This window comes from Dasypus novemcinctus, chromosome 1 (assembly GCF_030445035.2).
Source record: "Dasypus novemcinctus isolate mDasNov1 chromosome 1, mDasNov1.1.hap2, whole genome shotgun sequence".
NCBI lineage: Eukaryota > Metazoa > Chordata > Mammalia > Cingulata > Dasypodidae > Dasypus > Dasypus novemcinctus.
Genome location: NC_080673.1, coordinates 167,841,713 through 167,855,249, shown reverse-complemented (window position 1 = coordinate 167,855,249; position 13,537 = coordinate 167,841,713). Strand labels below are relative to the sequence as shown.

Below are 13,537 nucleotides of genomic sequence, written 5' to 3'. Positions count from 1 at the left end.
CACCAGTCTAGATGGCTGCTGGCTGGTGTCATTCACCAAGACTGGGAACACTGAATAGGACTATGTCAGTAGAATAATTAGGATTTGGGTTATAGAATAACTAAAAGTTATTCAACAACACAGACATTTAATTATCTCACAGAAAAATAATTCAGGGGGAGTTAATTTAGCAGCTTCATGGGTATCGTAGCTTTCCCTTCAGGATCACAAGATGGCTGCCACAGCTTCAAGCATCACGTCCTTACACAACCCCTTCCATACGGTTTGGCAGCTTATCCTCACAAGGGTCTCCTTTTGTCAGGGAGAAACATATTCCCCATAAACAAATATAGCACACTTCTCTTGAGGCCAGAACTAGGTCACAGTCCTACTCTCCAAACAGTCACCAAGCTTGAGATATTTCCTACATCCAGGATTTATCAAACACCTAACCACGGACCAGGCACCATGCTTAGTGTTAGGGAAGGAAACAAGACATAGGCACCACTCATCTCACTTGGCTGCTTAAAAACATTCATTGAAGGGAACTCCATCCTCCCTCATCACTATTTCTAAGCCCTTGGGTTTGTCAAGGTACATTTTCATGGCTGCTTGCTGCCCTGAAGCTTCCTCTCCCTTCTTTAGCTCAGAATGATTTCTTCTTCCAAATTCATAGAACATGCTTATTCACTTTACAAATATTTGTTGGGCCATCTGGGCCCTGGGGATTCAATTTTGCTAAAAGCACAAGGTCCCTGCCCTCACAGAGTTTCCATTCTAGCTCCAAAGAGAGATAACTAGTCAATTATAAGAAAACATAAAAAGTGTTACAAGAGGTAAAACACGGATGCTATCAGAGAACCAAGAAGGAGCATCTCAAGTCAACTGATGGTGGGGTGGGAGTGAAGGTGAGAGAAATCATAATTGGATGGAAATGTCATTTAAGTCAAGACTTGAAGGATGAACAGAATTTCGGGAAATGAGAGTGGAGGTCAGGAATTGGGGGAGAAGGCAAGGAGGCTATTCCAGCTAGAAAAAAAGAGCACGTGCAAAGGACTAGAGATAGGGAAAAGCAGTTGGAAAAAAGGAAAGAAGCTCATCTTTTGCTGGAGGAAAGAGTGAGAAGGGAGATCAGGGAAGGATAAGCCTAGAAATACATAGGAGGAGCCAGCATGGGGGTGGAAATCCCCTGGACTTTACCCTAAGGGAATTCATTGAAGGAACTGACATGTGTAGGTTTGCATTTTAGAAAAGACACTCTCACTCCCTTGCTTCAATCCCTTTTTCAGCCATACTACAAATATGATGACCAACAAGACACTGAGGCAGTAGGCTGGACCAAGGTAGGGTTCAAGAAGTGGGTAGTGGAAGGCGGACTTGGCCCAGTGGTTAGGGCGTCCGTCTACCACATGGGAGGTCCACGGTTCAAACCCCGGGCCTCCTTGACCGGTGTGGAGCTGGCCCGGGCGCAGTGCTGATGCGCGCAAGGAGTGCCCTGCCACGCAGGGGTGTCCCCATGTAGGGGAGCCCCACGAGCAAGGAGTGAACCTGTAAGGAGAGCCGCCCAGCGGGAAAGAAGAGTACAGCCTGCCCAGGAATGGCGCCGCCCACACTTCCCCAGCGGCTGACAACAGAAGCGGACAAGGAGTCAAGACACAGCGGACAGACACAGAGAACAGACAACCAGGGGAGGGGGAGGAAGTAAATAAAAATAAATAAATAAATAAATCTTAAAAAAAAAAAAGTGGGTAGTGTCAGAGCGCGTAAAGGATTCAGTGAATGATGGACTGTGAGAGGTTAAGAAGGGGGAGGAGTCAAGGGTGATGTAGTTGCAAGTCTGGTTTGAGCAACTGGAGGGATGGTGGTGTCCTTTACTGAGCTAGCCAGTGCTGGATGGACTTTTTGCACAAGTTACTTTGAGCTGCCTCCCACAGGGCACTGAACAATGTGTGTTCATTAATTAACCTTTTTTTATGGCTTTCCTTCTCCCTCCCCCACCTTCCCGCTCAAAGCCACTCCCTACTTATCTTGGATCACACTTCTCAGATAGATCTATTTCACTCTTCTTTTCCCAAGTCCACACCCACAATGAAAAAAAAACATGGGTTATATATTTCAAGTTGTCCTCACTGCCTGTCTTTTGAATGCAAGCTATATTTTTGGAGCACCTACTATGAGCCAGGCACTGAAATGCAAACAATTCCATCAATCATCACTGGCATGATTTTTCAGCTTACACAATTCTAAGGCATCCAACCAGACATTTAATAATGTCGGTGATCAAGGAATTGCACTTTGTAATTGCTACGAATCCAACTTTTTATCTTTTATTTATTTAATACACATACACACACACAAAACCTCCCCTCTTTATATTTTAAAGATTAATCTTTACATGAAGGCACAAAACCAGTGTCAGTTCTAGGCATCCTCAGAGTGATCTTTTATGCGTTTGCATTATTTAAAATATGCAATTTCACTACTTGAGGTTACCCGGTACTAATTTTATAATTCTGTGCAGCTACATAATGGGGCGCTGAATATACAATATCACTACGATTTAAGTAGTACCATGCCTGGATGGAGCATCAAAGAGAGAATGGTGAACTTAAAGGGCCTTTAAAACATCTTGAAGCAATAACAAGTCATAGATTGAAGCAGGGGCGTTTTTAAACATTACACAGGACTAAAACAATTGAACCAATTTGTCCTTTGTTCTTTTTATTGCATTCTTTATTACATTAATACTATTTAAAAAGAAAATCAAAAAGCTTTAAGCTCTAGTACCAAGCCATACAAAGTCCTCCAAGGACCCGGCTTGGACAGAAGGCGCCTTTCAGCTCGGACGGCCCTGGAAGCCACTGAGCACGCTGGCGCGCGGTCCCAGGGAAGCAACATGAAACGAAAGGTCGCCGGGTCGAGCCCTCCGCCTGCCCCGGGTTCTCGCATTGGGCGAGAGGATTCGGACCCAAGTTTGCCAAGTTTTCAGGCGGGCCCGGCTGAGCAAATGCTGCTGCTGGCAGCTGCTTGCCGGGTTGCTCCCGAGGCAGGCCCAGCCCGTGGGGAGGTTTGCCTCGGGGGGCCTCCGGAAAGCGACAGGAGGTCCCGAAGCCCCAACGCACAAAGAAAGAGCGCGCCGACGGGATGTTGAATGACCCAGGAAATTCTGGATCGTTTTAGGCTTTAAGGCAGCCCCTGCCGCCCTTCAGTCCCCCTTCCCCTGCGCTCTTTCCCTCCCGAATCCGTTCTCTTCCACCCCCTCCCTCCCCAGCTGCGCCTCTTTCCTTTCTTTCCGTCTTTTTTTTAATTTAAAGGAGTTGTATTTACTCGGCCCAGGAGAGGCCGCGCTGGCCGTGGGGCCCAGCCCTTCCCGCCGCGCCCGGGGCCGCCCTTCCCGCCGGAGCCGGCTGATTGATGGCCCCCGCCGGCCCGGGTCCCCCGCCTCGGCTGCCCGCGAGTCTAGGCTGTGTGTTTTGGAAGCGGCGCAGCGGGTTGCAGCCCGGTGACGCCCGGAGCGGGCAGCGCCGCCCTTCCTTCCCCCCGGGCTCGGGCGGCGGCGAGGCGGCGGGTCCCGGGCGGGCGGGGCGCGGGCTCCAGGGCGGAGGGCGCAGGGCGGAGGGTGCGGGGATGGGGAGCGGGCGGGGCCTCCAGGGCGGGGGCGCGGGGCGGGGGCCGCGCACGCCCAGCCCCGCGGCCGCACCGCGCCTCGCGGGACAGGTTCGGCCGGCGGGGCGGCGCCCGGCTCCGGGGAATAATGACTGTCTGTCAGGCCGTCCCCGGGTGACTGGGCGGGGCGGGGCGGAGGCGGCGCAGGAGGCGGGGGTGGCGGGGGAAGGGCGCAGGGCGGGGTGCGTGTTTGCGCGAGTGACTCGGCCGACCCCTCCGGCGGCTGCCTCCACCCAAGTGGGTGGGGACCCGCCCAGCCCGGGCGGCCGCGGCGGCTCCCTCTCCCCTCCCTGACCCTCCCACCCCGGGTTCCAGCCTCTACTTACCCCGCCAGCCTCGGGAGGCTCGCAGAGCGAGCGGCGCCGGCGTCATGTGACTGCCCGGAGTTGGTGCCAGGAGCCAGAGGGGAGCCAGGAACGGAGCCGCGCGGAGTCGGGGCCCGAGCCGGAGCGCAGCGCGAGCGCCCGCCGAGCCGTGCCGCGCCTGTCGCACGCGCGCCCGTCCCCGTTCCCGTCCCCTGCGGCCGCCACCGCCGCCCCGAGTGGAACGCTGACATTACTGCATTCGCGGGGTTCAAGGAAGAGCCCGGAGCCGGGCCTTTATTTCTTGGCTGCTGCGCTCAGCACCGTGGTTCTTAAAGTAAGTCCCCTCTCCCTCACTTTTCCTTCACCCCTGGCTCCATGCCGCCTCCCCCCTTTTCGGCGTGGCTAGTTTAATTTTTTTTTAATGGGGTGGGGGCGCAGTGAATGGGTTGGGGGGGGTGCAGCGTGGGGGTGGGGGCGCCTGTGGCTTGGGAAAGTGCAACAGCTCCTGGCAGCTGGGGCTGGGGGCGGAGAGGGAGGCGAGGGGGAGGGGGCTCAGCGGTCCTAAGTGGGACCGGTCACGGTGGGGGAGCCCACCGCGCGGATCCAGGGGTTCGGGGGAGCGAGGCATGGCGGCCCCCGCCACGGCCCCCAGGAGGGCCTCCGGCCCGGGGTGGGCGCGGGCGGGCCTCACCTGTGTGGTCCCCCGGCCGCCGCCTGCCCGCCCGCGGTTCCCTCCAAAGCCCCAGAAACCAGCGTTCGCCGCGTGTGGCAGCGTTGTTTGGAGAAAGGTAGCGTCGGAGCCGCGCGCTCCTGCTCCTCCCCCTCCCGGGCTCCCGCTCCCGCGCCCTCCCCCTCCCCGCCCTCCGCCCGTGCCCCGCGCCATCCCGGCCGGACTGGGCGCGCGGCCGCTGGCCCCGCGGAGCAAACTTGGAGCCGCCTCCGGGCCCTCTGGGAAGAAACTTGGGCAATCGGGAGTGGAGGCAGCATCCCGTTTTCGGTCCTGTAGTTCCGGGCGCTGCCAGGGCGTGCGAATCCTCCGGGGCAGAAGAAAAGGGCTGGCGGGATTTGGAGAGTCCGTGTCGGGACCCGGAGGGAACCTGCCGCAGTGCCTGGAGCAAGGATTGCCGCGTAGCTGGAGGCGGAGAGTGCCCTAGGGGAACTGCCTGCAGCTTTAGAGACCCGAGCCGGGTGTGGGCCGGGGAGCTGATCCCTGGACCAACACCCTTGGGACCTACCGAGCATTTCAGAGTAGCTTTCTGTGATGGCAGATAGCACTTGTAATTGCCACGTCCGTGTCTTTAGCAGTTAACAGGGAGAAAACGCAGTTTTCTGCTTTAAATTTTACGGCAGTCTGCAGTAATACCGAATGGAGAACCTGTGAATGGGACTTAACTTTTAAGTCCGGTTAAAATGGAAATTGGAATTGCTCCGCTTATTGTAGTTCCCTAAAATAATCGTTATCATTGAATTTTTTACTAACTCTGAAATTTTTTTTTCATTAATAGCACCCAAGGTGCTTTAAATGTATTGATTATATTTTCACAAGAATCTGGTATCCGGGGTATGAAGTGACCTTCTGACTTCATTAGATTAACTATCTGTAATTACTAAGCAAAATCAAGTGGGGAATAGGCCAGTTGCTCATTACAGAGTTTTCCGCAGAGCAGTTTTGTGCTGTCCTTTTCTGAGTGCTTTGTGTATGAATTTGAGGAGAAATTTTATAAGGAAAATCCATCTGGATGATAGTGAAGACTTGCTGAGGGAGGGTGGTGCAGAAACCTGAGAGCATGAACTTCTCCAAAATTTTATGAGTTCGTATTTTTAAAGAAAGTTGACAAATGAGTTTCTTCTGCCTTGAGGCAAGAAGTATGTTAGTTGACCTTAGGCTTTTAGTAGAAACGTGAAATAACTTGTTTGATTAATTTAAACTCCCTAGAGAAACTATTTCTTGGTTTCAGTATTCGTTGAGGTTTGCTGCAGAACTATTAGAAAAATAACAAAGAGAAGTAGCTGTTCAGAGCACAAAACCTTGTCAGATATAAAACAGCAACATAGCATTGGAGAAGGCAATTGTTTTTTCACTGCAAAGTTTCTAAATTAAAACCCAATCTTTTGGTTGCCATGGGCACAGTGATGCCATTTTTTTTAAACCTGTAGTTCTGTCTACACATAGATCCCCAAATCTCTGATGATGGAAAGCTGTGTTACAGCCATGGTTAACAGAGTAAAGAGGAATAATGGGAAAGGGCTATGAGTGTATTTTTCTACCTTAAAAATTCCTGGAAGAAAATAGACCTATTAGAATATCTTTGAAAGTTTGGCCCTCTGTTCTACAGATTGTATAACAATTTTGGATTAAGTGAAATGTCAGAAACGGAATCACATTCTCAAAGGTGAATTTCTGTAGATGTGTATACATTGGAGCAGATGTGCAGCTGCGTGCAAATGTGTCTTAAGTGCAATTGGACAAAACAGTGAAAACTTGGGATAACTCTAGATATGCCACAGTCCGTGTCTTGGAATTTAGTTCTGTGACTGAGGGACATTTAAAATGGATCTGATTTTCAGTTATGTCAGTTAACCCAGTTGTCATCTGAATTCTTAACAGCAGTGAACTATTTTCATTTTCCTCATGATGGTCTGAGCCTGAATGGTAATACATCACCCTAACCCAGAATTTGATCAAGGCTAGAGATCAGCCATTGGCATGGGAAGAGAGGGACAAAAGAAATCCAGAGGGAGGCTGGTGTTAATTATGAAGGTCTCTGCTGCTTGAATATGATAAAATCACATGTTCACTTATGATGTTTACTGTATGTGGCAGCTCCTGTTTGTAAATAGGGCAGGTCCCCGGTATAAAGCTGGTGTTATTATTCACACCCATAGAACAAACACCTCCACCCCCCTGTTGTTGTCTTAAAAAACTCCAGCTGCTCATGAATATAGGGTCAGGGAGGGCCGGCTAAATGTTTCTCTGTGCTTTCTCTCCAGCACAGCCAGCAGAGCTGTTTCCTGTTCTTTGTTTCAAGGCTGGGGTTTGCGTCATACATTCCAAGTGGCATATGTGTGCTCTTTCCTGTTTCAGGCTGCTTTCTGGTAGATCAGTAGCCCCGTCCAGGCCATGGTCCCTGCCCCTCAACTCCATATCCCCACCCAGGGAGTTATCATGTCTCTACACACTTGTGATTGCTTAAGATGCCTGTGTTATGTCATAATGAGAAGTCAGTTAACCTTTTAACATAACACCCTTTGCTCCAGTGTGTTATATGGGTGCATTGATAGTTTTGCCTTTATTTTATTTCTCATTGCCAAATTGTCATTTTAAAAAATGTGTGTGCATAGTAGTGAAGAAATAAAAAAAGCTTGTTTGTGTGTGTGTGTAGTTTTTTAAAAAGTCTTGTTTTGAGATGGGTAATGTGTATGTGTGTTTGTTTATTTTTGAGATAGGCATTTTGCCCTGAAGCTGTCAGTTTTGGATTGGTGTTAACACCTTCCAGGTTTAGAATACCTAGTAGTATTTGAAAGACGTGGCCCACCCATGTCCACCTCCTCGGCTTAAGGTTTAGGAGGCTTCATTGGATGGAGATTTTAAACAGTCTTGATAGTCTGGGCTGACGTGGATGTTCTTGCCTGTTTTAAAGAAGAAATCTTTAAAAAAATGATTGAAGTAAAACGTTGGATATGTTGAGAAAATCCCATGATTATTTCTCGTTAAGGGTAGAGATTTAAATACCAGGATAATTTTTTTTAATAAGGACAAAGATTCTACTCTTTCTAGATCTGATTTCCAATGCGTTTTGAGAATAAAAAGCTCAAAGAAAAGGAGTAGAAATAAGAAATCCATTTAACAATATTTTGGAAAGTTTTAGTCTTATATTTTGAAAATAGGGAGAATGCTCTTATTTTTTTTAATAAAGGCATTTTTTTTTTTGGTATATTCTGTCATTTGTGGATTAACAAATTTATGGCTTAACTATTACTAAATTACATTCCTCTTGGTTCTTCAGTAAGTTATGATAGACGTTTTCGTTTGGAAAGGTATTCGGCAAGTTTATTTTTAAATTTCTTATTTTTGAATTATCTTTAAAATCTAAGGGAATTATCTACAGCATTCTCTAATGGAATGAAATTAAAGAGTTGCTGAGGCAGCAAATAAACTTCATATCCCACTAATTCTTTTCTTTATGGCAATATAAAATATGGTCTAAAGAAAGATGAGGATCAAGTAGTAGGCTAATGATGACCTTTCTTGAAAAAAGATGGGAGCTTTGGAAAGTCAAGATTTTTTTTTCCTCCTCCTTTCGGGGGAACAAATTTTAATATTAAGCTGACTAGTGAGCCAAAAGGCCTTTAAAATTCATAATCCAAACTGATGGTGGTTTTTTGTTATTTTAATTCCAAAGCTGTTGACAATCCCACTAGACATGGTAGACAACCTATATGGGCTTTCTCCTAGTCATTCCCCCCCACCTATTGTGTGTGTGTGGGGGGAGTAGTAGTTAATAGAGATGATTAGGGTCTAATGTATTCTATGAGGAAAAAAAACAAGCTTTTAGGTGCTAAACCAAGCAATTGGGAAAAATTATACTATACCAGCCTCATAGTTATTATAATTACCAAAAAATTGGAGTAGTAGTTCAATCTCATGACCATATAAATCATTACTTAATTGAATTCCATTTGTCTCCATCCCCCTTTAAATACTTGCCTGCCTTAATATTTGCAAGTAAACAGTTTTGCTTTAAAATGAACAGCTTTCTTAGGTGGTATTTCTTACTTTCTGTTTTCAGACCTCATTGTGTTGAAGGGAGGGGAAAAAAGACAAGCTCATCCTTTAAATGGTAGGAATTACATATTTCTAGGAGTTTGGGTTTCTTTCCGAAGTGGTAACATTGGTTCTAGCTTTAAAAAAAAAAAATCCTTAGAGTTTTATCTTTATAAAAAATGATACCTGGTTTGCTAACATGTAATATTCTAGTCAAGATTCATCTTGAAGTCAGTTGGTCTTCAATATCCTTAATTTCAAATTTGATCTGTGCCCTTTCTTAAACCCGGTTCTCATCTTAAGCAGTAATGCCAGAGCTGGAGACAGGAAACCAGACAGCAGTCTGCCCTGATAAGGGACAGCATTGTCTAAGGGAGGTAGGCCTGCTTCCCCCGCCCCCAACTCTCCTTCCTTGAAAATTAGTAGTAATAAAAGAGAGACAATGCTATAGAAACAGTTTCTGAACCAGAACTAGGACTATTTTCTCCCAAAGCAAGAAAAAAAGAAAAAAAAAAAATAGCACTTTAACTGGCCCTGTACTGATTTCTGGAATGTCAGCATGATAGTTCAGTGGAACATTAAAAAGTATATGCATGCTTTGTATCCTTCGGTGAAAGTGTTTAGTAGTAAAGTTCTTTCTTTCAGCAAAACAGGTTCCCGGAGCTTTTTGAAACTCACTCCATTGTGTTGGCAGGCAGAATACATTATCATTTTCCCATCTAATTATTAAGGGGGCAAAGGACTGGAGACAGAATGGAGCGAGCTAAGTAGCCCTTCAGTCCATGCATTCTGGCTAACCCCTGGGTCTAAGCTCTTACCCAGATTTCCAGGAAGGGGTTGTTCCCTGAGGCGGCCCCCTTTGAGGACTCCAGAGGGCCCAGCTTAGTCTGGGAAATGCTCAAGGCAGATTGCCAGTCTCTGAAAGGCTTGGGGATCTTACCAGAGATGAACTGGACCTAGTCTAGACCCATATTAGTGGAGTTTGGGGAAATCTAGGCTTAAGAGTCAAATCGCCATTGAGATAAATGTATTCTACCCTGGAGAGCGACTTGGGAATCAAGTGTGGGGAAAACTCTTTTGACCCTTTCTCTGTTCTTTCACCTAACTACTGTCCTTCAATTCTAATCACTGAAATCCACTCTTTTATCTGCACTTGCTCTTTAAGTCCTAGTAGCTTCCAAAACTTTGCACCCCGAAACGACTCCCATTAGTAAATAAAGTTCCTTATTCCCCTTGCTTCACCAAATTAAGGGACTTTTCCTCTCCCGAACCTCCTGACACGTTTGCATTGACTTTGCTAATTTTTGGAAGATGGGTTTTCAGGCTAGCTTCACTGGCCCCTGGGCAAATTTGACTTTGCAAGACACCTGGTGTACAATCCTTCCAAGGCTCTTGCCCTTAATTTTATCGCAGCATGTGTGAAGTGTAGTTTGACATCCATTCATTTATTCATCTCACAAGTATTTACGGTGTACCTACTCATTAGAGGTAATCTCAAATTATGTGCAATCATTGTTCTTAGTTATGCCAAAGGATGGAGTAGATCCACAGTGATCTAATAACCTGAAAGAGCATTTTGAAATTTTAATTGCCTGCTGGAACCTTCCTATATCACAGCTTAGCTTCGACCAGTGTGGCTCCGCACTTGTCCCACACCCTCCATTCCTGAGGGGTGACCCCAGTACGAGGCAATATTACCTCAAAGTCAGCCTCCCGGTCCAGGCTTGGAGGCACAACAGAAAGAAACCCCGGGTCTGAAGGCAGCCACACTTCTGCTCTTGGCTGCAGCTCCAGCCTGCTCTGCAGATTTGGGCGAGTCCTTTTCACCTCTGTGCCTCCATTTCCTCATTTTCTAAAATGGGGATAAGGACCTGACCCTTCCACCTCTGTACAGTTATTAGGAGGATTTCCGTATTTACTCACATAAAGCTGCCAATTTTTTCAGCATTTTTATGGACCCACTGCAGGTGCATTGGCTAGGAAGAATAATAGCCTAATTTGGGGCCTCCAGAATGTGCCTTTTGATCTTGTGTCCAAGCATGCTCACTAAGAGAAGTAGGCAGCAGGGGCCATCTGGGAGGAGCTGAAACTGCTGCTACTGTAAATACGCTGTCCATATGCCCCACGTACAAATCTCACAGAAATCGCAGTTGCTGTTGGTGGTTTCCCACCGGCCTCTGTATGCGGTGGGGGAGGGGAAGTGCCAAGTCCCCGGCCTTGAGGTCGGACTACCTTGGACTCAAGTCCTGGCTCTCCATCGTAGCTGTGTGATCTTCAGCAGCTTATCTTACTTCTATTTCAGTGTTTGCATCAGTAAAATGGGAAAGTACTGCTCACCTCCTAGGGATTAAATGACGTGATGCATTTAAAGAACAGCAGCCGGTGATAATCAGTGGGAACCCTGCGGCTAGCCCCTCACTTTCCTTGGTTAACCCAAATATCCTAGTGTTCAGCCCTCCCTTCCCCTCGCCCTGCAATGCCTTTTTCTTGCTTTTTTTTTTTCTATTTTAGGTTTTAAAACAGAGCAGAGACCTTAACACTAGACTTGTGCAGAAGTCTTATGGGTGGGTAATAAAAAAAAATTGAGGATGATACTGATAAAGTTCCTGGAGGGCCCCAAGCAAGAGTAAGGTCAGGAGCAGTAGCTTTTTGTTAAGGAAGTTTGGCTTCATAGGGTTCCCCTAAGATTAGGGTGCCCCATCCTATTGTTTATTTAAGGGAGATTTCAGGTGCATTTGAAGAGAAATGATAGAATGCCTACTATGTGCAAGTGCTCTGATCATCACGAACCAGGGTCCGTAAGGCACCCCTGAGCTTCACTTGCTCCAACCCGGTAGGTGGAATGAATCAAAGCATTTGGAAAGTTAAAAAGATGGAGCATCAGCATCAGCTCTTCCAGGGAGCAGTCAGCTGGCTGCACAGAGCAGGGAGGGCCTTGAGCTGGTCTTTGAAGAATTAGGAGGATTTAGATAAGCCGGAAGGGGGGTGGGAGGGTGCGTCCACGCTGTTTGCCCAGCATCAGGGCCAAAAATGAACAAAGGGTGTGGGGGGGGCGGGCAGGAGAGAGTGGCCGGCGTGAAGGGCGCTTGTCCAAGCAGGGGGCAGCTGGTTGGAAAGGGGGCTGTCGGAGATGGGAGCCTGAGTCCACTCTAAGCCCTGGGGACCCTGTTGGAGGAAGGTTTTTGAGCTTGCGAAGGAAGGACTCAATGAGAAAAGGACTTTGGAAAATTTAGGTAGCAGGGCGGTAGTAGATGGATGGAGGAGTGAAGGAGCCGGGGATGGGGAGACAAAGTGGCGGAGGAGGAGGAGGATTTTGGGCAGTCGAATTCTGTTCTCTTGCGTAGCAGTGGTTCAACATGCTTTTCGGTTTGTTTACTCTAGAAGGGAGCTCATGGTTTTTGTATCCGAGGTTCCATGGCTCTACAAGATAAATGTTTAATGGAGAATCCTCCTGAGCAGAGTGGACTGCCACCACCCTGATGATTCTTTCTGGTTATTTATAAGGTTCCAGCCATCCTTGTTCAGGCCGGAATTTCCAGGAACTGGCTGCGGACCGGGAGCCAGTTGGCCCCTCCCAGCCTCCCACTCCCTGAAGGGTGGGGCCCCATGGGTGGAGGCCTCCTGGGGTGGGGTGGAGTGGGGTGGGTCCCCTGTGATAGGGCCAGCACCGGGGAGAGGCAGATGAGAGGCGCGGGCCTCTTGAGGGCCTTCTGGGTTTGATTATGTAACGCTCTGCAGAAGAGAAGTGTGAGGGCTTAGGCTACGCCACACTGGAGGCCGGCAGGATTATATATTTTTCACTGTATCTTGTGTTACTTGCCCTGAGAGCCAAAATACAAAATTGTCAGCATAAAGAAGGGGGAAATACGTGTGTGACCTTAGTAGGGAAAATGATTAGAGTTTGCCGACATTTCTTTTAAAAGGGTGTGGATTGCTGTTGCCGAGGTGGCACTGAACTTGGGGGGGGCGGGGCCTGGGCGTCCCCACCCCCATGCTGGGCCACAGTCTGGAACTGTGTAAGGATTTTGCTTGGTCGTTACCTTTGCACCTGTCCTTATTTACATGCAAAATCAATTGCTTCACTTGGTCTTTCCGAAGTACAGGGTGTGGGCAGAATCTTATCTGAAGCCATGTCCTGTTTGGACAAGTTGGACTCGCCTTGGCAACTCTCCACAGGGTGGAGCAGATGCGTGGAGGCAGGAAAGTAGAATTGGGTGGCTTGTTAGCAGAGAGAGGAGAGAGGGCGGATTGTTTGCTCACTGGATCATTATATTTAACCTGAAACTAAATAATTAACTTCTTTCCCATTTACAGTGCATTTTAATGCAAAATAATTTTAATTTATGAGAGGCAAAGATTTAGAAATAGTCCATAGAATTTTTCCTTTCAAACCAACAACAGAAGTCAGAGTTAAGATGAAAATCATGAAGTGATAGGAAAATGGGGTACATTTCCAGGTAGGTGCAGGCATTTAGCTTTTATAAAAATTTTGAACCTCCAATTTAAGAATGCCTACTCACACCGGTTGCCTGCCCCCTGTTTTTCTGGGCAGGGTCCTGGGGCAACTGCCATGAAATATTATTTGGCCCATCAGAAGCTTTTAAAGTTTGGGTACAGTTGGGAAGGAAAGAAAGGTTTCTCTGAAAGGAAATTTAGCTACTGGGATGTCACTTGTCTGCCTAGCCAAGAATTTCAAACACACACATATACACACACCATTTTTTTAAATCCCCGCCTCCCCCAGGAACTTGGGGGGAGACGGAGGGGGGGGTAAGGATAAAGGGTGGGTGGAGGTTACCTGCTTCCTCCTTTAAAAATCCAA

At 47.7% G+C, this 13,537-nt stretch overlaps 1 protein-coding gene and 1 long non-coding RNA gene across 8 annotated transcripts in view; one reads left to right on the top strand and one right to left on the bottom strand.

The window, feature by feature from the left end:
* Positions 1–4,746, bottom strand: part of LOC105746202 (uncharacterized) — a 324,527-nt gene extending 319,781 nt beyond the window's left edge. For 5 of the 7 annotated variants that reach the window (XR_011649474.1, XR_011649471.1, XR_011649470.1 and 2 more), the window contains exon 1: positions 3,972–4,130. This is a non-coding gene — a long non-coding RNA (uncharacterized lncRNA). Of the gene's footprint in view, positions 1–3,971; positions 4,131–4,641 lie in introns of those variants that run through there. The other 2 variants (XR_011649473.1, XR_011649469.1) reach the window with 2 other exon arrangements.
* The window catches only part of KLF3 (KLF transcription factor 3), a 32,479-nt gene continuing 22,749 nt past the window's right edge, over positions 3,808–13,537 (top strand). The window contains exon 1 of the mRNA XM_004459372.5: positions 3,808–4,284. The gene's annotated coding sequence lies outside the window, so the exon portion shown is untranslated. The remainder of the gene's footprint in view (positions 4,285–13,537) is intronic.